The sequence below is a fragment of the Pelobates fuscus genome, chromosome 4 (genome assembly GCF_036172605.1).
Source record: "Pelobates fuscus isolate aPelFus1 chromosome 4, aPelFus1.pri, whole genome shotgun sequence".
Classification (NCBI taxonomy): Eukaryota; Metazoa; Chordata; class Amphibia; order Anura; family Pelobatidae; genus Pelobates; species Pelobates fuscus.
Genome location: NC_086320.1, coordinates 257,503,732 through 257,524,524, shown reverse-complemented (window position 1 = coordinate 257,524,524; position 20,793 = coordinate 257,503,732). Strand labels below are relative to the sequence as shown.

Below are 20,793 nucleotides of genomic sequence, written 5' to 3'. Positions count from 1 at the left end.
GCCCAAATTCCAGAAACTTTTTATTAGTTAAGAAAAAAAAAGTACAGAGCTTTCTACCAAAGACCACTTAACATGTCTGTATGGCCTTCTTTTGTCACTATTGGCAGTAAGTTGTACCAGGAAAAGGAAAGGGATGAAAATGTTGTAATTTATGTTGTTAAATGGAAATCTCAACATATAAAAAGAAGTCAAAATTTCTGATTCGTCCACCAAAGAACACTTCAGAAACTTTTGACAGTTTTAATATCTTTGTCAGCTTAAACATTTAACACATTTTCCATTTTCTGATCAATCCAAAAACACTGCATAACCTTTGAATTTTTTTTTAAAAAGAGATCTTTTTTTTTTCTTTTAATTGCCAGTGGCGTAAAAGAGTATATTACATTTTGACTGTGTATCACTCTAGCTATTTTTTTTCGTTGACCTTCTATATACAAGCAGGTGAGGCTCTGTGGCGCAATGGATAGCGCATTGCACTTCTAGTGTATTGAAGGCATTCAAAGGTTGTGGGTTCGAGTCCCACCAGAACACTTCAGAAACTTTTGACAGTTTTAATATCTTTGTCAGCTTAAACATTTAACACATTTTCCATTTTCTGATCAATCCAAAAACACTGCATAACCTTTGAATTTTTTTTAAAAAGAGATCTTTTTTTTTTTTTTTAATTGCCAGTGGCGTAAAAGAGTATATTACATTTTGACTGTTTATCGCTCTAGCTATTTTTTTTCGTTGACCTTCTACATACAAGCAGATGAGGCTCTGTGGCGCAATGGATAGCGCATTGGACTTCTAGTGTATTGAAGGCATTCAAAGGTTGTGGGTTCGAGTCCCACCAGAGTCGTTGTGTTTTGCTAACAAAGCAGTCAAACCTTTGTAAGAAATACTCCTTCAATACTACAACTACAACATGAAAAACAATCTTAACAAATCTCTAACATAGGTGGTTAACTAGATGCATTCAGAAGGGATCTTAGAATAAAAAGTTAAGAAAGTTGAATAAATATTACCAACAATTACATTTAAATTAATAATGATGGAAACCTGAGCTTAATGTATCACATTACACTTTGATTCTCCATTTATATTAAAGGACTCAAAGAGCTGTTCCCCTTAAACCATGGATGTCAGCTCATATCGTTAGGTGCAAATCAGAAACATCTTGCCCAAATTCCAGAAACTTTTTATTAGTTAAGAAAAAAAAAGTACAGAGCTTTCTACCAAAGACCACTTAACATGTCTGTATGGCCTTCTTTTGTCACTATTGGCAGTAAGTTGTACCAGGAAAAGGAAAGGGATGAAAATGTTGTAATTTATGTTGTTAAATGGAAATCTCAACATATAAAAAGAAGTCAAAATTTCTGATTCGTCCACCAAAGAACACTTCAGAAACTTTTGACAGTTTTAATATCTTTGTCAGCTTAAACATTTAACACATTTTCCATTTTCTGATCAATCCAAAAACACTGCATAACCTTTGAATTTTTTTTTAAAAAGAGATCTTTTTTTTTTCTTTTAATTGACAGTGGCGTAAAAGAGTATATTACATTTTGACTGTGTATCACTCTAGCTATTTTTTTTCGTTGACCTTCTATATACAAGCAGGTGAGGCTCTGTGGCGCAATGGATAGCGCATTGGACTTCTAGTGTATTGAAGGCATTCAAAGGTTGTGGGTTCGAGTCCCACCAGAGTCGTTGTGTTTTGCTAACAAAGCAGTCAAACCTTTGTAAGAAATACTCCTTCAATACTACAACTACAACATGAAAAACAATCTTAACAAATCTCTAACATAGGTGGTTAACTAGATGCATTTAGAAGGGATCTTAGAATAAGAAGTTAAGAAAGTTGAATAAATATTACCAACAATTACATTTAAATTAATAATGATGGAAACCTGAGCTTAATGTATCACATTACACTTTGATTCTCCATTTATATTAAAGGACTCAAAGAGCTGTTCCCCTTAAACCATGGATGTCAGCTCATATCGTTAGGTGCAAATCAGAAACATCTTGCCCAAATTCCAGAAACTTTTTATTAGTTAAGAAAAAAAAAGTACAGAGCTTTCTACCAAAGACCACTTAACATGTCTGTATGGCCTTCTTTTGTCACTATTGGCAGTAAGTTGTACCAGGAAAAGGAAAGGGATGAAAATGTTGTAATTTATGTTGTTAAATGGAAATCTCAACATATAAAAAGAAGTCAAAATTTCTGATTCGTCCACCAAAGAACACTTCAGAAACTTTTGACAGTTTTAATATCTTTGTCAGCTTAAACATTTAACACATTTTCCATTTTCTGATCAATCCAAAAACACTGCATAACCTTTGAATTTTTTTTTAAAAAGAGATCTTTTTTTTTTTTCTTTTAATTGCCAGTGGCGTAAAAGAGTATATTACATTTTGACTGTGTATCACTCTAGCTATTTTTTTTCGTTGACCTTCTATATACAAGCAGGTGAGGCTCTGTGGCGCAATGGATAGCGCATTGGACTTCTAGTGTATTGAAGGCATTCAAAGGTTGTGGGTTCGAGTCCCACCAGAGTCGTCGTGTTTTGCTAACAAAGCAGACAAACCTTTGTAAGAAATACTCCTTCAATACTACAACTACAACATGAAAAACAATCTTAACAAATCTCTAACATAGGTGGTTAACTAGATGCATTCAGAAGGGATCTTAGAATAAGAAGTTAAGAAAGTTGAATAAATATTAACAACAATTACATTTAAATTAATAATGATGGAAACCTGAGCTTAATGTATCACATTACAATTTGATTCTCCATTTATATTAAAGGACTCAAAGAGCTGTTCCCCTTAAACCATGGATGTCAGCTCATATCGTTAGGTGCAAATCAGAAACATCTTGCCCAAATTCCAGAAACTTTTTATTAGTTAAGAAAAAAAAAGTACAGAGCTTTCTACCAAAGACCACTTAACATGTCTGTATGGCCTTCTTTTGTCACTATTGGCAGTAAGTTGTACCAGGAAAAGGAAAGGGATGAAAATGTTGTAATTTATGTTGTTAAATGGAAATCTCAACATATAAAAAGAAGTCAAAATTTCTGATTCGTCCACCAAAGAACACTTCAGAAACTTTTGACAGTTTTAATATCTTTGTCAGCTTAAACATTTAACACATTTTCCATTTTCTGATCAATCCAAAAACACTGCATAACCTTTGAATTTTTTTTTAAAAAGAGATCTTTTTTTTTTCTTTTAATTGCCAGTGGCGTAAAAGAGTATATTACATTTTGACTGTGTATCACTCTAGCTATTTTTTTTCGTTGACCTTCTATATACAAGCAGGTGAGGCTCTGTGGCGCAATGGATAGCGCATTGCACTTCTAGTGTATTGAAGGCATTCAAAGGTTGTGGGTTCGAGTCCCACCAGAACACTTCAGAAACTTTTGACAGTTTTAATATCTTTGTCAGCTTAAACATTTAACACATTTTCCATTTTCTGATCAATCCAAAAACACTGCATAACCTTTGAATTTTTTTTAAAAAGAGATCTTTTTTTTTTTTTTTAATTGCCAGTGGCGTAAAAGAGTATATTACATTTTGACTGTTTATCGCTCTAGCTATTTTTTTTCGTTGACCTTCTATATACAAGCAGATGAGGCTCTGTGGCGCAATGGATAGCGCATTGGACTTCTAGTGTATTGAAGGCATTCAAAGGTTGTGGGTTCGAGTCCCACCAGAGTCGTTGTGTTTTGCTAACAAAGCAGTCAAACCTTTGTAAGAAATACTCCTTCAATACTACAACTACAACATGAAAAACAATCTTAACAAATCTCTAACATAGGTGGTTAACTAGATGCATTCAGAAGGGATCTTAGAATAAAAAGTTAAGAAAGTTGAATAAATATTACCAACAATTACATTTAAATTAATAATGATGGAAACCTGAGCTTAATGTATCACATTACACTTTGATTCTCCATTTATATTAAAGGACTCAAAGAGCTGTTCCCCTTAAACCATGGATGTCAGCTCATATCGTTAGGTGCAAATCAGAAACATCTTGCCCAAATTCCAGAAACTTTTTATTAGTTAAGAAAAAAAAAGTACAGAGCTTTCTACCAAAGACCACTTAACATGTCTGTATGGCCTTCTTTTGTCACTATTGGCAGTAAGTTGTACCAGGAAAAGGAAAGGGATGAAAATGTTGTAATTTATGTTGTTAAATGGAAATCTCAACATATAAAAAGAAGTCAAAATTTCTGATTCGTCCACCAAAGAACACTTCAGAAACTTTTGACAGTTTTAATATCTTTGTCAGCTTAAACATTTAACACATTTTCCATTTTCTGATCAATCCAAAAACACTGCATAACCTTTGAATTTTTTTTTAAAAAGAGATCTTTTTTTTTTCTTTTAATTGCCAGTGGCGTAAAAGAGTATATTACATTTTGACTGTGTATCACTCTAGCTATTTTTTTTCGTTGACCTTCTATATACAAGCAGGTGAGGCTCTGTGGCGCATTGGATAGCGCATTGCACTTCTAGTGTATTGAAGGCATTCAAAGGTTGTGGGTTCGAGTCCCACCAGAGTCGTTGTGTTTTGCTAACAAAGCAGTCAAACCTTTGTAAGAAATACTCCTTCAATACTACAACTACAACATGAAAAACAATCTTAACAAATCTCTAACATAGGTGGTTAACTAGATGCATTCAGAAGGGATCTTAGAATAAGAAGTTAAGAAAGTTGAATAAATATTACCAACAATTACATTTAAATTAATAATGATGGAAACCTGAGCTTAATGTATCACATTACACTTTGATTCTCCATTTATATTAAAGGACTCAAAGAGCTGTTCCCCTTAAACCATGGATGTCAGCTCATATCGTTAGGTGCAAATCAGAAACATCTTGCCCAAATTCCAGAAACTTTTTATTAGTTAAGAAAAAAAAAGTACAGAGCTTTCTACCAAAGACCACTTAACATGTCTGTATGGCCTTCTTTTGTCACTATTGGCAGTAAGTTGTACCAGGAAAAGGAAAGGGATGAAAATGTTGTAATTTATGTTGTTAAATGGAAATCTCAACATATAAAAATAAGTCAAAATTTCTGATTCGTCCACCAAAGAACACTTCAGAAACTTTTGACAGTTTTAATATCTTTGTCAGCTTAAACATTTAACACATTTTCCATTTTCTGATCAATCCAAAAACACTGCATAACCTTTGAATTTTTTTTTAAAAAGAGATCTTTTTTTTTTTTTTTTTAATTGCCAGTGGCGTAAAAGAGTATATTACATTTTGACTGTTTATCGCTCTAGCTATTTTTTTTCGTTGACCTTCTATATACAAGCAGATGAGGCTCTGTGGCGCAATGGATAGCGCATTGGACTTCTAGTGTATTGAAGGCATTCAAAGGTTGTGGGTTCGAGTCCCACCAGAGTCGTTGTGTTTTGCTAACAAAGCAGTCAAACCTTTGTAAGAAATACTCCTTCAATACTACAACTACAACATGAAAAACAATCTTAACAAATCTCTAACATAGGTGGTTAACTAGATGCATTCAGAAGGGATCTTAGAATAAGAAGTTAAGAAAGTTGAATAAATATTACCAACAATTACATTTAAATTAATAATGATGGAAACCTGAGCTTAATGTATCACATTACAATTTGATTCTCCATTTATATTAAAGGACTCAAAGAGCTGTTCCCCTTAAACCATGGATGTCAGCTCATATCGTTAGGTGCAAATCAGAAACATCTTGCCCAAATTCCAGAAACTTTTTATTAGTTAAGAAAAAAAAAGTACAGAGCTTTCTACCAAAGACCACTTAACATGTCTGTATGGCCTTCTTTTGTCACTATTGGCAGTAAGTTGTACCAGGAAAAGGAAAGGGATGAAAATGTTGTAATTTATGTTGTTAAATGGAAATCTCAACATATAAAAAGAAGTCAAAATTTCTGATTCGTCCACCAAAGAACACTTCAGAAACTTTTGACAGTTTTAATATCTTTGTCAGCTTAAACATTTAACACATTTTCCATTTTCTGATCAATCCAAAAACACTGCATAACCTTTGAATTTTTTTTTAAAAAGAGATCTTTTTTTTTTCTTTTAATTGCCAGTGGCGTAAAAGAGTATATTACATTTTGACTGTGTATCACTCTAGCTATTTTTTTTCGTTGACCTTCTATATACAAGCAGGTGAGGCTCTGTGGCGCAATGGATAGCGCATTGCACTTCTAGTGTATTGAAGGCATTCAAAGGTTGTGGGTTCGAGTCCCACCAGAACACTTCAGAAACTTTTGACAGTTTTAATATCTTTGTCAGCTTAAACATTTAACACATTTTCCATTTTCTGATCAATCCAAAAACACTGCATAACCTTTGAATTTTTTTTAAAAAGAGATCTTTTTTTTTTTTTTTAATTGCCAGTGGCGTAAAAGAGTATATTACATTTTGACTGTTTATCGCTCTAGCTATTTTTTTTCGTTGACCTTCTATATACAAGCAGATGAGGCTCTGTGGCGCAATGGATAGCGCATTGGACTTCTAGTGTATTGAAGGCATTCAATGGTTGTGGGTTCGAGTCCCACCAGAGTCGTTGTGTTTTGCTAACAAAGCAGTCAAACCTTTGTAAGAAATACTCCTTCAATACTACAACTACAACATGAAAAACAATCTTAACAAATCTCTAACATAGGTGGTTAACTAGATGCATTCAGAAGGGATCTTAGAATAAAAAGTTAAGAAAGTTGAATAAATATTACCAACAATTACATTTAAATTAATAATGATGGAAACCTGAGCTTAATGTATCACATTACACTTTGATTCTCCATTTATATTAAAGGACTCAAAGAGCTGTTCCCCTTAAACCATGGATGTCAGCTCATATCGTTAGGTGCAAATCAGAAACATCTTGCCCAAATTCCAGAAACTTTTTATTAGTTAAGAAAAAAAAAGTACAGAGCTTTCTACCAAAGACCACTTAACATGTCTGTATGGCCTTCTTTTGTCACTATTGGCAGTAAGTTGTACCAGGAAAAGGAAAGGGATGAAAATGTTGTAATTTATGTTGTTAAATGGAAATCTCAACATATAAAAAGAAGTCAAAATTTCTGATTCGTCCACCAAAGAACACTTCAGAAACTTTTGACAGTTTTAATATCTTTGTCAGCTTAAACATTTAACACATTTTCCATTTTCTGATCAATCCAAAAACACTGCATAACCTTTGAATTTTTTTTTAAAAAGAGATCTTTTTTTTTTCTTTTAATTGCCAGTGGCGTAAAAGAGTATATTACATTTTGACTGTGTATCACTCTAGCTATTTTTTTTCGTTGACCTTCTATATACAAGCAGGTGAGGCTCTGTGGCGCATTGGATAGCGCATTGCACTTCTAGTGTATTGAAGGCATTCAAAGGTTGTGGGTTCGAGTCCCACCAGAGTCGTTGTGTTTTGCTAACAAAGCAGTCAAACCTTTGTAAGAAATACTCCTTCAATACTACAACTACAACATGAAAAACAATCTTAACAAATCTCTAACATAGGTGGTTAACTAGATGCATTCAGAAGGGATCTTAGAATAAGAAGTTAAGAAAGTTGAATAAATATTACCAACAATTACATTTAAATTAATAATGATGGAAACCTGAGCTTAATGTATCACATTACACTTTGATTCTCCATTTATATTAAAGGACTCAAAGAGCTGTTCCCCTTAAACCATGGATGTCAGCTCATATCGTTAGGTGCAAATCAGAAACATCTTGCCCAAATTCCAGAAACTTTTTATTAGTTAAGAAAAAAAAAGTACAGAGCTTTCTACCAAAGACCACTTAACATGTCTGTATGGCCTTCTTTTGTCACTATTGGCAGTAAGTTGTACCAGGAAAAGGAAAGGGATGAAAATGTTGTAATTTATGTTGTTAAATGGAAATCTCAACATATAAAAATAAGTCAAAATTTCTGATTCGTCCACCAAAGAACACTTCAGAAACTTTTGACAGTTTTAATATCTTTGTCAGCTTAAACATTTAACACATTTTCAATTTTCTGATCAATCCAAAAACACTGCATAACCTTTGAATTTTTTTTAAAAAGAGATCTTTTTTTTTTTTTTTAATTGCCAGTGGCGTAAAAGAGTATATTACATTTTGACTGTTTATCGCTCTAGCTATTTTTTTTCGTTGACCTTCTATATACAAGCAGATGAGGCTCTGTGGCGCAATGGATAGCGCATTGGACTTCTAGTGTATTGAAGGCATTCAAAGGTTGTGGGTTCGAGTCCCACCAGAGTCGTTGTGTTTTGCTAACAAAGCAGTCAAACCTTTGTAAGAAATACTCCTTCAATACTACAACTACAACATGAAAAACAATCTTAACAAATCTCTAACATAGGTGGTTAACTAGATGCATTCAGAAGGGATCTTAGAATAAGAAGTTAAGAAAGTTGAATAAATATTACCAACAATTACATTTAAATTAATAATGATGGAAACCTGAGCTTAATGTATCACATTACACTTTGATTCTCCATTTATATTAAAGGACTCAAAGAGCTGTTCCCCTTAAACCATGGATGTCAGCTCATATCGTTAGGTGCAAATCAGAAACATCTTGCCCAAATTCCAGAAACTTTTTATTAGTTAAGAAAAAAAAAGTACAGAGCTTTCTACCAAAGACCACTTAACATGTCTGTATGGCCTTCTTTTGTCACTATTGGCAGTAAGTTGTACCAGGAAAAGGAAAGGGATGAAAATGTTGTAATTTATGTTGTTAAATGGAAATCTCAACATATAAAAAGAAGTCAAAATTTCTGATTCGTCCACCAAAGAACACTTCAGAAACTTTTGACAGTTTTAATATCTTTGTCAGCTTAAACATTTAACACATTTTCCATTTTCTGATCAATCCAAAAACACTGCATAACCTTTGAATTTTTTTTTAAAAAGAGATCTTTTTTTTTTTTCTTTTAATTGCCAGTGGCGTAAAAGAGTATATTACATTTTGACTGTGTATCACTCTAGCTATTTTTTTTCGTTGACCTTCTATATACAAGCAGGTGAGGCTCTGTGGCGCAATGGATAGCGCATTGGACTTCTAGTGTATTGAAGGCATTCAAAGGTTGTGGGTTCGAGTCCCACCAGAGTCGTCGTGTTTTGCTAACAAAGCAGACAAACCTTTGTAAGAAATACTCCTTCAATACTACAACTACAACATGAAAAACAATCTTAACAAATCTCTAACATAGGTGGTTAACTAGATGCATTCAGAAGGGATCTTAGAATAAGAAGTTAAGAAAGTTGAATAAATATTAACAACAATTACATTTAAATTAATAATGATGGAAACCTGAGCTTAATGTATCACATTACAATTTGATTCTCCATTTATATTAAAGGACTCAAAGAGCTGTTCCCCTTAAACCATGGATGTCAGCTCATATCGTTAGGTGCAAATCAGAAACATCTTGCCCAAATTCCAGAAACTTTTTATTAGTTAAGAAAAAAAAAGTACAGAGCTTTCTACCAAAGACCACTTAACATGTCTGTATGGCCTTCTTTTGTCACTATTGGCAGTAAGTTGTACCAGGAAAAGGAAAGGGATGAAAATGTTGTAATTTATGTTGTTAAATGGAAATCTCAACATATAAAAAGAAGTCAAAATTTCTGATTCGTCCACCAAAGAACACTTCAGAAACTTTTGACAGTTTTAATATCTTTGTCAGCTTAAACATTTAACACATTTTCCATTTTCTGATCAATCCAAAAACACTGCATAACCTTTGAATTTTTTTTTAAAAAGAGATCTTTTTTTTTCTTTTAATTGCCAGTGGCGTAAAAGAGTATATTACATTTTGACTGTGTATCACTCTAGCTATTTTTTTTCGTTGACCTTCTATATACAAGCAGGTGAGGCTCTGTGGCGCAATGGATAGCGCATTGCACTTCTAGTGTATTGAAGGCATTCAAAGGTTGTGGGTTCGAGTCCCACCAGAACACTTCAGAAACTTTTGACAGTTTTAATATCTTTGTCAGCTTAAACATTTAACACATTTTCCATTTTCTGATCAATCCAAAAACACTGCATAACCTTTGAATTTTTTTTTAAAAAGAGATCTTTTTTTTTTCTTTTAATTGCCAGTGGCGTAAAAGAGTATATTACATTTTGACTGTGTATCACTCTAGCTATTTTTTTTCGTTGACCTTCTATATACAAGCAGGTGAGGCTCTGTGGCGCAATGGATAGCGCATTGCACTTCTAGTGTATTGAAGGCATTCAAAGGTTGTGGGTTCGAGTCCCACCAGAGTCGTTGTGTTTTGCTAACAAAGCAGTCAAACCTTTGTAAGAAATACTCCTTCAATACTACAACTACAACATGAAAAACAATCTTAACAAATCTCTAACATAGGTGGTTAACTAGATGCATTCAGAAGGGATCTTAGAATAAGAAGTTAAGAAAGTTGAATAAATATTACCAACAATTACATTTAAATTAATAATGATGGAAACCTGAGCTTAATGTATCACATTACACTTTGATTCTCCATTTATATTAAAGGACTCAAAGAGCTGTTCCCCTTAAACCATGGATGTCAGCTCATATCGTTAGGTGCAAATCAGAAACATCTTGCCCAAATTCCAGAAACTTTTTATTAGTTAAGAAAAAAAAAGTACAGAGCTTTCTACCAAAGACCACTTAACATGTCTGTATGGCCTTCTTTTGTCACTATTGGCAGTAAGTTGTACCAGGAAAAGGAAAGGGATGAAAATGTTGTAATTTATGTTGTTAAATGGAAATCTCAACATATAAAAATAAGTCAAAATTTCTGATTCGTCCACCAAAGAACACTTCAGAAACTTTTGACAGTTTTAATATCTTTGTCAGCTTAAACATTTAACACATTTTCAATTTTCTGATCAATCCAAAAACACTGCATAACCTTTGAATTTTTTTTAAAAAGAGATCTTTTTTTTTTTTTTTAATTGCCAGTGGCGTAAAAGAGTATATTACATTTTGACTGTTTATCGCTCTAGCTATTTTTTTTCGTTGACCTTCTATATACAAGCAGATGAGGCTCTGTGGCGCAATGGATAGCGCATTGGACTTCTAGTGTATTGAAGGCATTCAAAGGTTGTGGGTTCGAGTCCCACCAGAGTCGTTGTGTTTTGCTAACAAAGCAGTCAAACCTTTGTAAGAAATACTCCTTCAATACTACAACTACAACATGAAAAACAATCTTAACAAATCTCTAACATAGGTGGTTAACTAGATGCATTCAGAAGGGATCTTAGAATAAGAAGTTAAGAAAGTTGAATAAATATTACCAACAATTACATTTAAATTAATAATGATGGAAACCTGAGCTTAATGTATCACATTACACTTTGATTCTCCATTTATATTAAAGGACTCAAAGAGCTGTTCCCCTTAAACCATGGATGTCAGCTCATATCGTTAGGTGCAAATCAGAAACATCTTGCCCAAATTCCAGAAACTTTTTATTAGTTAAGAAAAAAAAAGTACAGAGCTTTCTACCAAAGACCACTTAACATGTCTGTATGGCCTTCTTTTGTCACTATTGGCAGTAAGTTGTACCAGGAAAAGGAAAGGGATGAAAATGTTGTAATTTATGTTGTTAAATGGAAATCTCAACATATGAAAAGAAGTCAAAATTTCTGATTCGTCCACCAAAGAACACTTCAGAAACTTTTGACAGTTTTAATATCTTTGTCAGCTTAAACATTTAACACATTTTCCATTTTCTGATCAATCCAAAAACATTGCATAACCTTTGAATTTTTTTTTAAAAAGAGATCTTTTTTTTTTTTTTTAATTGCCAGTGGCGTAAAAGAGTATATTACATTTTGACTGTTTATCGCTCTAGCTATTTTTTTTCGTTGACCTTCTATATACAAGCAGATGAGGCTCTGTGGCGCAATGGATAGCGCATTGGACTTCTAGTGTATTGAAGGCATTCAAAGGTTGTGGGTTCGAGTCCCACCAGAGTCGTCGTGTTTTGCTAACAAAGCAGACAAACCTTTGTAAGAAATACTCCTTCAATACTACAACTACAACATGAAAAACAATCTTAACAAATCTCTAACATAGGTGGTTAACTAGATGCATTCAGAAGGGATCTTAGAATAAGAAGTTAAGAAAGTTGAATAAATATTACCAACAATTACATTTAAATTAATAATGATGGAAACCTGAGCTTAATGTATCACAGTACACTTTGATTCTCCATTTATATTAAAGGACTCAATGAGCTGTTCCACTTAAACCATGGATGTCAGCTCATATCGTTAGGTGCAAATCAGAAACATCTTGCCCAAATTCCAGAAACTTTTTATTAGTTAAGAAAAAAAAAGTACAGAGCTTTCTACCAAAGACCACTTAACATGTCTGTATGGCCTTCTTTTGTCACTATTGGCAGTAAGTTGTACCAGGAAAAGGAAAGGGATGAAAATGTTGTAATTTATGTTGTTAAATGGAAATCTCAACATATGAAAAGAAGTAAAAATTTCTGATTCGTCCACCAAAGAACACTTCAGAAACTTTTGACAGTTTTAATATCTTTGTCAGCTTAAACATTTAACACATTTTCCATTTTCTGATCAATCCAAAAACACTGCATAACCTTTGAATTTTTTTAAAAAGAGATCTTTTTTTTTTTAATTGCCAGTGGCGTAAAAGAGTATATTACATTTTGACTGTTTATCGCTCTAGCTATTTTTTTTCGATGACCTTCCATATACAAGCAGATGAGGCTCTGTGGCGCAATGGATAGCGCATTGGACTTCTAGTGTATTGAAGGCATTCAAAGGTTGTGGGTTCGAGTCCCACCAGAGTCGTCGTGTTTTGCTAACAAAGCAGACAAACCTTTGTAAGAAATACTCCTTCAATACTACAACTACAACATGAAAAACAATCTTAACAAATCTCTAACATAGGTGGTTAACTAGATGCATTCAGAAGGTATCTTAGAATAAGAAGTTAAGAAAGTTGAATAAATATTACCAACAATTACATTTAAATTAATAATGATGGAAACCTGAGCTTAATGTATCACAGTACACTTTGATTCTCCATTTATATTAAAGGACTCAAAGAGCTGTTCCCCTTAAACCATGGATGTCAGCTCATATCGTTAGGTGCAAATCAGAAACATCTTGCCCAAATTCCAGAAACTTTTTATTAGTTAAGAAAAAAAAAGTACAGAGCTTTCTACCAAACACCACTTAACATGTCTGTATGGCCTTCTTTTGTCACTATTGGCAGTAAGTTGTACCAGGAAAAGGAAAGGGATGAAAATGTTGTAATTTATGTTGTTAAATGGAAATCTCAACATATAAAAAGAAGTCAAAATGTCTGATTCGTCCACCAAAGAACACTTCAGAAACTTTTGACAGTTTTAATATCTTTGTCAGCTTAAACATTTAACACATTTTCCATTTTCTGATCAATCCAAAAACACTGCATAACCTTTGAATTTTTTTTTAAAAAGAGATCTTTTTTTTTTCTTTTAATTGCCAGTGGCGTAAAAGAGTATATTACATTTTGACTGTGTATCACTCTAGCTATTTTTTTTCGTTGACCTTCTATATACAAGCAGATGAGGCTCTGTGGCGCAATGGATAGCGCATTGGACTTCTAGTGTATTGAAGGCATTCAAAGGTTGTGGGTTCGAGTCCCACCAGAGTCGTTGTGTTTTGCTAACAAAGCAGTCAAACCTTTGTAAGAAATACTCCTTCAATACTACAACTACAACATGAAAAACAATCTTAACAAATCTCTAACATAGGTGGTTAACTAGATGCATTCAGAAGGGATCTTAGAATAAGAAGTTAAGAAAGTTGAATAAATATTACCAACAATTACATTTAAATTAATAATGATGGAAACCTGAGCTTAATGTATCACATTACACTTTGATTCTCCATTTATATTAAAGGACTCAAAGAGCTGTTCCCCTTAAACCATGGATGTCAGCTCATATCGTTAGGTGCAAATCAGAAACATCTTGCCCAAATTCCAGAAACTTTTTATTAGTTAAGAAAAAAAAAGTACAGAGCTTTCTACCAAAGACCACTTAACATGTCTGTATGGCCTTCTTTTGTCACTATTGGCAGTAAGTTGTACCAGGAAAAGGAAAGGGATGAAAATGTTGTAATTTATGTTGTTAAATGGAAATCTAAACATATAAAAAGAAGTCAAAATTTCTGATTCGTCCACCAAAGAACACTTCAGAAACTTTTGACAGTTTTAATATCTTTGTCAGCTTAAACATTTAACACATTTTCCATTTTCTGATCAATCCAAAAACACTGCATAACCTTTGAATTTTTTTAAAAAGAGATCTTTTTTTTTTTAATTGCCAGTGGCGTAAAAGAGTATATTACATTTTGACTGTTTATCGCTCTAGCTATTTTTTTTCGATGACCTTCCATATACAAGCAGATGAGGCTCTGTGGCGCAATGGATAGCGCATTGGACTTCTAGTGTATTGAAGGCATTCAAAGGTTGTGGGTTCGAGTCCCACCAGAGTCGTCGTGTTTTGCTAACAAAGCAGACAAACCTTTGTAAGAAATACTCCTTCAATACTACAACTACAACATGAAAAACAATCTTAACAAATCTCTAACATAGGTGGTTAACTAGATGCATTCAGAAGGTATCTTAGAATAAGAAGTTAAGAAAGTTGAATAAATATTACCAACAATTACATTTAAATTAATAATGATGGAAACCTGAGCTTAATGTATCACAGTACACTTTGATTCTCCATTTATATTAAAGGACTCAAAGAGCTGTTCCCCTTAAACCATGGATGTCAGCTCATATCGTTAGGTGCAAATCAGAAACATCTTGCCCAAATTCCAGAAACTTTTTATTAGTTAAGAAAAAAAAAGTACAGAGCTTTCTACCAAACACCACTTAACATGTCTGTATGGCCTTCTTTTGTCACTATTGGCAGTAAGTTGTACCAGGAAAAGGAAAGGGATGAAAATGTTGTAATTTATGTTGTTAAATGGAAATCTCAACATATAAAAAGAAGTCAAAATGTCTGATTCGTCCACCAAAGAACACTTCAGAAACTTTTGACAGTTTTAATATCTTTGTCAGCTTAAACATTTAACACATTTTCCATTTTCTGATCAATCCAAAAACACTGCATAACCTTTGAATTTTTTTTTAAAAAGAGATCTTTTTTTTTTCTTTTAATTGCCAGTGGCGTAAAAGAGTATATTACATTTTGACTGTGTATCACTCTAGCTATTTTTTTTCGTTGACCTTCTATATACAAGCAGATGAGGCTCTGTGGCGCAATGGATAGCGCATTGGACTTCTAGTGTATTGAAGGCATTCAAAGGTTGTGGGTTCGAGTCCCACCAGAGTCGTTGTGTTTTGCTAACAAAGCAGTCAAACCTTTGTAAGAAATACTCCTTCAATACTACAACTACAACATGAAAAACAATCTTAACAAATCTCTAACATAGGTGGTTAACTAGATGCATTCAGAAGGGATCTTAGAATAAGAAGTTAAGAAAGTTGAATAAATATTACCAACAATTACATTTAAATTAATAATGATGGAAACCTGAGCTTAATGTATCACATTACACTTTGATTCTCCATTTATATTAAAGGACTCAAAGAGCTGTTCCCCTTAAACCATGGATGTCAGCTCATATCGTTAGGTGCAAATCAGAAACATCTTGCCCAAATTCCAGAAACTTTTTATTAGTTAAGAAAAAAAAAGTACAGAGCTTTCTACCAAAGACCACTTAACATGTCTGTATGGCCTTCTTTTGTCACTATTGGCAGTAAGTTGTACCAGGAAAAGGAAAGGGATGAAAATGTTGTAATTTATGTTGTTAAATGGAAATCTCAACATATAAAAAGAAGTCAAAATTTCTGATTTGTCCACCAAAGAACACTTCAGAAACTTTTGACAGTTGTAATATCTTTGTCAGCTTAAACATTTAACACATTTTCCATTTTCTGATCAATCCAAAAACATTGCATAACCTTTGAATTTTTTTTTAAAAAGAGATCTTTTTTTTTTTTTTTAATTGCCAGTGGCGTAAAAGAGTATATTACATTTTGACTGTTTATCGCTCTAGCTATTTTTTTTCGTTGACCTTCTATATACAAGCAGATGAGGCTCTGTGGCGCAATGGATAGCGCATTGGACTTCTAGTGTATTGAAGGCATTCAAAGGTTATGGGTTCGAGTCCCACCAGAGTCGTCGTGTTTTGCTAACAAAGCAGACAAACCTTTGTAAGAAATACTCCTTCAATACTACAACTACAACATGAAAAACAATCTTAACAAATCTCTAACATAGGTGGTTAACTAGATGCATTCAGAAGGGATCTTAGAATAAGAAGTTAAGAAAGTTGAATAAATATTACCAACAATTACATTTAAATTAATAATGATGGAAACCTGAGCTTAATGTATCACAGTACACTTTGATTCTCCATTTATATTAAAGGACTCAATGAGCTGTTCCACTTAAACCATGGATGTCAGCTCATATCGTTAGGTGCAAATCAGAAACATCTTGCCCAAATTCCAGAAACTTTTTATTAGTTAAGAAAAAAAAAGTACAGAGCTTTCTACCAAAGACCACTTAACATGTCTGTATGGCCTTCTTTTGTCACTATTGGCAGTAAGTTGTACCAGGAAAAGGAAAGGGATGAAAATGTTGTAATTTATGTTGTTAAATGGAAATCTAAACATATAAAAAGAAGTCAAAATTTCTGATTCGTCCACCAAAGAACACTTCAGAAACTTTTGACAGTTTTAATATCTTTGTCAGCTTAAACATTTAACACATTTTCCATTTTCTGATCAATCCAAAAACACTGCATAACCTTTGAATTTTTTTAAAAAGAGATCTTTTTTTTTTTAATTGCCAGTGGCGTAAAAGAGTATATTACATTTTGACTGTTTATCGCTCTAGCTATTTTTTTTCGATGACCTTCCATATACAAGCAGATGAGGCTCTGTGGCGCAATGGATAGCGCATTGGACTTCTAGTGTATTGAAGGCATTCAAAGGTTGTGGGTTCGAGTCCCACCAGAGTCGTCGTGTTTTGCTAACAAAGCAGACAAACCTTTGTAAGAAATACTCCTTCAATACTACAACTACAACATGAAAAACAATCTTAACAAATCTCTAACATAGGTGGTTAACTAGATGCATTCAGAAGGTATCTTAGAATAAGAAGTTAAGAAAGTTGAATAAATATTACCAACAATTACATTTAAATTAATAATGATGGAAACCTGAGCTTAATGTATCACAGTACACTTTGATTCTCCATTTATATTAAAGGACTCAAAGAGCTGTTCCCCTTAAACCATGGATGTCAGCTCATATCGTTAGGTGCAAATCAGAAACATCTTGCCCAAATTCCAGAAACTTTTTATTAGTTAAGAAAAAAAAAGTACAGAGCTTTCTACCAAACACCACTTAACATGTCTGTATGGCCTTCTTTTGTCACTATTGGCAGTAAGTTGTACCAGGAAAAGGAAAGGGATGAAAATGTTGTAATTTATGTTGTTAAATGGAAATCTCAACATATAAAAAGAAGTCAAAATGTCTGATTCGTCCACCAAAGAACACTTCAGAAACTTTTGACAGTTTTAATATCTTTGTCAGCTTAAACATTTAACACATTTTCCATTTTCTGATCAATCCAAAAACACTGCATAACCTTTGAATTTTTTTTTAAAAAGAGATCTTTTTTTTTTCTTTTAATTGCCAGTGGCGTAAAAGAGTATATTACATTTTGACTGTGTATCACTCTAGCTATTTTTTTTCGTTGACCTTCTATATACAAGCAGATGAGGCTCTGTGGCGCAATGGATAGCGCATTGGACTTCTAGTGTATTGAAGGCATTCAAAGGTTGTGGGTTCGAGTCCCACCAGAGTCGTCGTGTTTTGCTAACAAAGCAGACAAACCTTTGTAAGAAATACTCCTTCAATACTACAACTACAACATGAAAAACAATCTTAACAAATCTCTAACATAGGTGGTTAACTAGATGCATTCAGAAGGTATCTTAGAATAAGAAGTTAAGAAAGTTGAATAAATATTACCAACAATTACATTTAAATTAATAATGATGGAAACCTGAGCTTAATGTATCACAGTACACTTTGATTCTCCATTTATATTAAAGGACTCAAAGAGCTGTTCCCCTTAAACCATGGATGTCAGCTCATATCGTTAGGTGCAAATCAGAAACATCTTGCCCAAATTCCAGAAACTTTTTATTAGTTAAGAAAAAAAAAGTACAGAGCTTTCTACCAAACACCACTTAACATGTCTGTATGGCCTTCTTTTGTCACTATTGGCAGTAAGTTGTACCAGGAAAAGGAAAGGGATGAAAATGTTGTAATTTATGTTGTTAAATGGAAATCTCAACATATAAAAAGAAGTCAAAATGTCTGATTCGTCCACCAAAGAACACTTCAGAAACTTTTGACAGTTTTAATATCTTTGTCAGCTTAAACATTTAACACATTTTCCATTTTCTGATCAATCCAAAAACACTGCATAACCTTTGAATTTTTTTTTAAAAAGAGATCTTTTTTTTTTCTTTTAATTGCCAGTGGCGTAAAAGAGTATATTACATTTTGACTGTGTATCACTCTAGCTATTTTTTTTCGTTGACCTTCTATATACAAGCAGATGAGGCTCTGTGGCGCAATGGATAGCGCATTGGACTTCTAGTGTATTGAAGGCATTCAAAGGTTGTGGGTTCGAGTCCCACCAGAGTCGTTGTGTTTTGCTAACAAAGCAGTCAAACCTTTGTAAGAAATACTCCTTCAATACTACAACTACAACATGAAAAACAATCTTAACAAATCTCTAACATAGGTGGTTAACTAGATGCATTCAGAAGGTATCTTAGAATAAGAAGTTAAGAAAGTTGAATAAATATTACCAACAATTACATTTAAATTAATAATGATGGAAACCTGAGCTTAATGTATCACAGTACACTTTGATTCTCCATTTATATTAAAGGACTCAAAGAGCTGTTCCCCTTAAACCATGGATGTCAGCTCATATCGTTAGGTGCAAATCAGAAACATCTTGCCCAAATTCCAGAAACTTTTTATTAGTTAAGAAAAAAAAAGTACAGAGCTTTCTACCAAACACCACTTAACATGTCTGTATGGCCTTCTTTTGTCACTATTGGCAGTAAGTTGTACCAGGAAAAGGAAAGGGATGAAAATGTTGTAATTTATGTTGTTAAATGGAAATCTCAACATATAAAAAGAAGTCAAAATGTCTGATTCGTCCACCAAAGAACACTTCAGAAACTTTTGACAGTTTTAATATCTTTGTCAGCTTAAACATTTAACACATTTTCCATTTTCTGATCAATCCAAAAACACTGCATAACCTTTGAATTTTTTTTTAAAAAGAGATCTTTTTTTTTTCTTTTAATTGCCAGTGGCGTAAAAGAGTATATTACATTTTGACTGTGTATCACTCTAGCTATTTTTTTTCGTTGACCTTCTATATACAAGCAGATGAGGCTCTGTGGCGCAATGGATAGCGCATTGGACTTCTAGTGTATTGAAGGCATTCAAAGGTTGTGGGTTCGAGTCCCACCAGAGTCGTTGTGTTTTGCTAACAAAGCAGTCAAACCTTTGTAAGAAATACTCCTTCAATACTACAACTACAACATGAAAAACAATCTTAACAAATCTCTAACATAGGTGGTTAACTAGATGCATTCAGAAGGGATCTTAGAATAAGAAGTTAAGAAAGTTGAATAAATATTACCAACAATTACATTTAAATTAATAATGATGGAAACCTGAGCTTAATGTATCACATTACACTTTGATTCTCCATTTATATTAAAGGACTCAAAGAGCTGTTCCCCTTAAACCATGGATGTCAGCTCATATCGTTAGGTGCAAATCAGAAACATCTTGCCCAAATTCCAGAAACTTTTTATTAGTTAAGAAAAAAAAAGTACAGAGCTTTCTACCAAAGACCACTTAACATGTCTGTATGGCCTTCTTTTGTCACTATTGGCAGTAAGTTGTACCAGGAAAAGGAAAGGGATGAAAATGTTGTAATTTATGTTGTTAAATGGAAATCTCAACATATAAAAAGAAGTCAAAATGTCTGATTCGTCCACCAAAGAACACTTCAGAAACTTTTGACAGTTTTAATATCTTTGTCAGCTTAAACATTTAACACATTTTCCATTTTCTGATCAATCCAAAAACACTGCATAACCTTTGAATTTTTTTTTAAAAAGAGATCTTTTTTTTTTCTTTTAATTGCCAGTGGCGTAAAAGAGTATATTACATTTTGACTGTGTATCACTCTAGCTATTTTTTTTCGTTGACCTTCTATATACAAGCAGATGAGGCTCTGTGGCGCAATGGATAGCGCATTGGACTTCTAGTGTATTGAAGGCATTCAAAGGTTGTGGGTTCGAGTCCCACCAGAGTCGTTGTGTTTTGCTAACAAAGCAGTCAAACCTTTGTAAGAAATACTCCTTCAATACTACAACTACAACATGAAAAACAATCTTAACAAATCTCTAACATAGGTGGTTAACTAGATGCATTCAGAAGGGATCTTAGAATAAGAAGTTAAGAAAGTTGAATAAATATTACCAACAATTACATTTAAATTAATAATGATGGAAACCTGAGCTTAATGTATCACATTACACTTTGATTCTCCATTTATATTAAAGGACTCAAAGAGCTGTTCCCCTTAAACCATGGATGTCAGCTCATATCGTTAGGTGCAAATCAGAAA

General features: G+C 33.2%; 20 non-coding genes across 20 annotated transcripts; all 20 read left to right on the top strand.

Annotated features, from left to right (window-relative positions):
- The first annotated feature begins 755 nt into the window (after positions 1-755).
- TRNAR-UCU (transfer RNA arginine (anticodon UCU)) lies at positions 756-841 on the top strand. The gene is given in 2 exon segments: positions 756-792; positions 806-841. It is a non-coding gene; the product is annotated as a tRNA-Arg (tRNA).
- Positions 842-1,606: 765 nt separating this feature from the next.
- Positions 1,607-1,692, top strand: TRNAR-UCU (transfer RNA arginine (anticodon UCU)). Its single transcript is given in 2 exon segments — positions 1,607-1,643; positions 1,657-1,692. It is a non-coding gene; the product is annotated as a tRNA-Arg (tRNA).
- Positions 1,693-2,459: 767 nt separating this feature from the next.
- TRNAR-UCU (transfer RNA arginine (anticodon UCU)) lies at positions 2,460-2,545 on the top strand. Its single transcript is given in 2 exon segments — positions 2,460-2,496; positions 2,510-2,545. It is a non-coding gene; the product is annotated as a tRNA-Arg (tRNA).
- A 1,075-nt stretch (positions 2,546-3,620) lies between these two features.
- On the top strand, positions 3,621-3,706 carry TRNAR-UCU (transfer RNA arginine (anticodon UCU)). Its single transcript is given in 2 exon segments — positions 3,621-3,657; positions 3,671-3,706. It is a non-coding gene; the product is annotated as a tRNA-Arg (tRNA).
- A 1,618-nt stretch (positions 3,707-5,324) lies between these two features.
- Positions 5,325-5,410, top strand: TRNAR-UCU (transfer RNA arginine (anticodon UCU)). Its single transcript is given in 2 exon segments — positions 5,325-5,361; positions 5,375-5,410. It is a non-coding gene; the product is annotated as a tRNA-Arg (tRNA).
- Positions 5,411-6,485: 1,075 nt separating this feature from the next.
- TRNAR-UCU (transfer RNA arginine (anticodon UCU)) lies at positions 6,486-6,571 on the top strand. The gene is given in 2 exon segments: positions 6,486-6,522; positions 6,536-6,571. It is a non-coding gene; the product is annotated as a tRNA-Arg (tRNA).
- A 1,615-nt stretch (positions 6,572-8,186) lies between these two features.
- On the top strand, positions 8,187-8,272 carry TRNAR-UCU (transfer RNA arginine (anticodon UCU)). Its single transcript is given in 2 exon segments — positions 8,187-8,223; positions 8,237-8,272. It is a non-coding gene; the product is annotated as a tRNA-Arg (tRNA).
- A 767-nt stretch (positions 8,273-9,039) lies between these two features.
- Positions 9,040-9,125, top strand: TRNAR-UCU (transfer RNA arginine (anticodon UCU)). Its single transcript is given in 2 exon segments — positions 9,040-9,076; positions 9,090-9,125. It is a non-coding gene; the product is annotated as a tRNA-Arg (tRNA).
- A 1,925-nt stretch (positions 9,126-11,050) lies between these two features.
- TRNAR-UCU (transfer RNA arginine (anticodon UCU)) lies at positions 11,051-11,136 on the top strand. Its single transcript is given in 2 exon segments — positions 11,051-11,087; positions 11,101-11,136. It is a non-coding gene; the product is annotated as a tRNA-Arg (tRNA).
- Positions 11,137-11,901: 765 nt separating this feature from the next.
- On the top strand, positions 11,902-11,987 carry TRNAR-UCU (transfer RNA arginine (anticodon UCU)). Its single transcript is given in 2 exon segments — positions 11,902-11,938; positions 11,952-11,987. It is a non-coding gene; the product is annotated as a tRNA-Arg (tRNA).
- A 759-nt stretch (positions 11,988-12,746) lies between these two features.
- On the top strand, positions 12,747-12,832 carry TRNAR-UCU (transfer RNA arginine (anticodon UCU)). Its single transcript is given in 2 exon segments — positions 12,747-12,783; positions 12,797-12,832. It is a non-coding gene; the product is annotated as a tRNA-Arg (tRNA).
- Positions 12,833-13,597: 765 nt separating this feature from the next.
- TRNAR-UCU (transfer RNA arginine (anticodon UCU)) lies at positions 13,598-13,683 on the top strand. Its single transcript is given in 2 exon segments — positions 13,598-13,634; positions 13,648-13,683. It is a non-coding gene; the product is annotated as a tRNA-Arg (tRNA).
- Positions 13,684-14,442: 759 nt separating this feature from the next.
- Positions 14,443-14,528, top strand: TRNAR-UCU (transfer RNA arginine (anticodon UCU)). Its single transcript is given in 2 exon segments — positions 14,443-14,479; positions 14,493-14,528. It is a non-coding gene; the product is annotated as a tRNA-Arg (tRNA).
- Positions 14,529-15,293: 765 nt separating this feature from the next.
- On the top strand, positions 15,294-15,379 carry TRNAR-UCU (transfer RNA arginine (anticodon UCU)). Its single transcript is given in 2 exon segments — positions 15,294-15,330; positions 15,344-15,379. It is a non-coding gene; the product is annotated as a tRNA-Arg (tRNA).
- A 765-nt stretch (positions 15,380-16,144) lies between these two features.
- Positions 16,145-16,230, top strand: TRNAR-UCU (transfer RNA arginine (anticodon UCU)). The gene is given in 2 exon segments: positions 16,145-16,181; positions 16,195-16,230. It is a non-coding gene; the product is annotated as a tRNA-Arg (tRNA).
- A 759-nt stretch (positions 16,231-16,989) lies between these two features.
- TRNAR-UCU (transfer RNA arginine (anticodon UCU)) lies at positions 16,990-17,075 on the top strand. Its single transcript is given in 2 exon segments — positions 16,990-17,026; positions 17,040-17,075. It is a non-coding gene; the product is annotated as a tRNA-Arg (tRNA).
- Positions 17,076-17,840: 765 nt separating this feature from the next.
- Positions 17,841-17,926, top strand: TRNAR-UCU (transfer RNA arginine (anticodon UCU)). Its single transcript is given in 2 exon segments — positions 17,841-17,877; positions 17,891-17,926. It is a non-coding gene; the product is annotated as a tRNA-Arg (tRNA).
- A 765-nt stretch (positions 17,927-18,691) lies between these two features.
- On the top strand, positions 18,692-18,777 carry TRNAR-UCU (transfer RNA arginine (anticodon UCU)). The gene is given in 2 exon segments: positions 18,692-18,728; positions 18,742-18,777. It is a non-coding gene; the product is annotated as a tRNA-Arg (tRNA).
- A 765-nt stretch (positions 18,778-19,542) lies between these two features.
- TRNAR-UCU (transfer RNA arginine (anticodon UCU)) lies at positions 19,543-19,628 on the top strand. The gene is given in 2 exon segments: positions 19,543-19,579; positions 19,593-19,628. It is a non-coding gene; the product is annotated as a tRNA-Arg (tRNA).
- Positions 19,629-20,393: 765 nt separating this feature from the next.
- On the top strand, positions 20,394-20,479 carry TRNAR-UCU (transfer RNA arginine (anticodon UCU)). The gene is given in 2 exon segments: positions 20,394-20,430; positions 20,444-20,479. It is a non-coding gene; the product is annotated as a tRNA-Arg (tRNA).
- Positions 20,480-20,793: the final 314 nt, after the last annotated feature.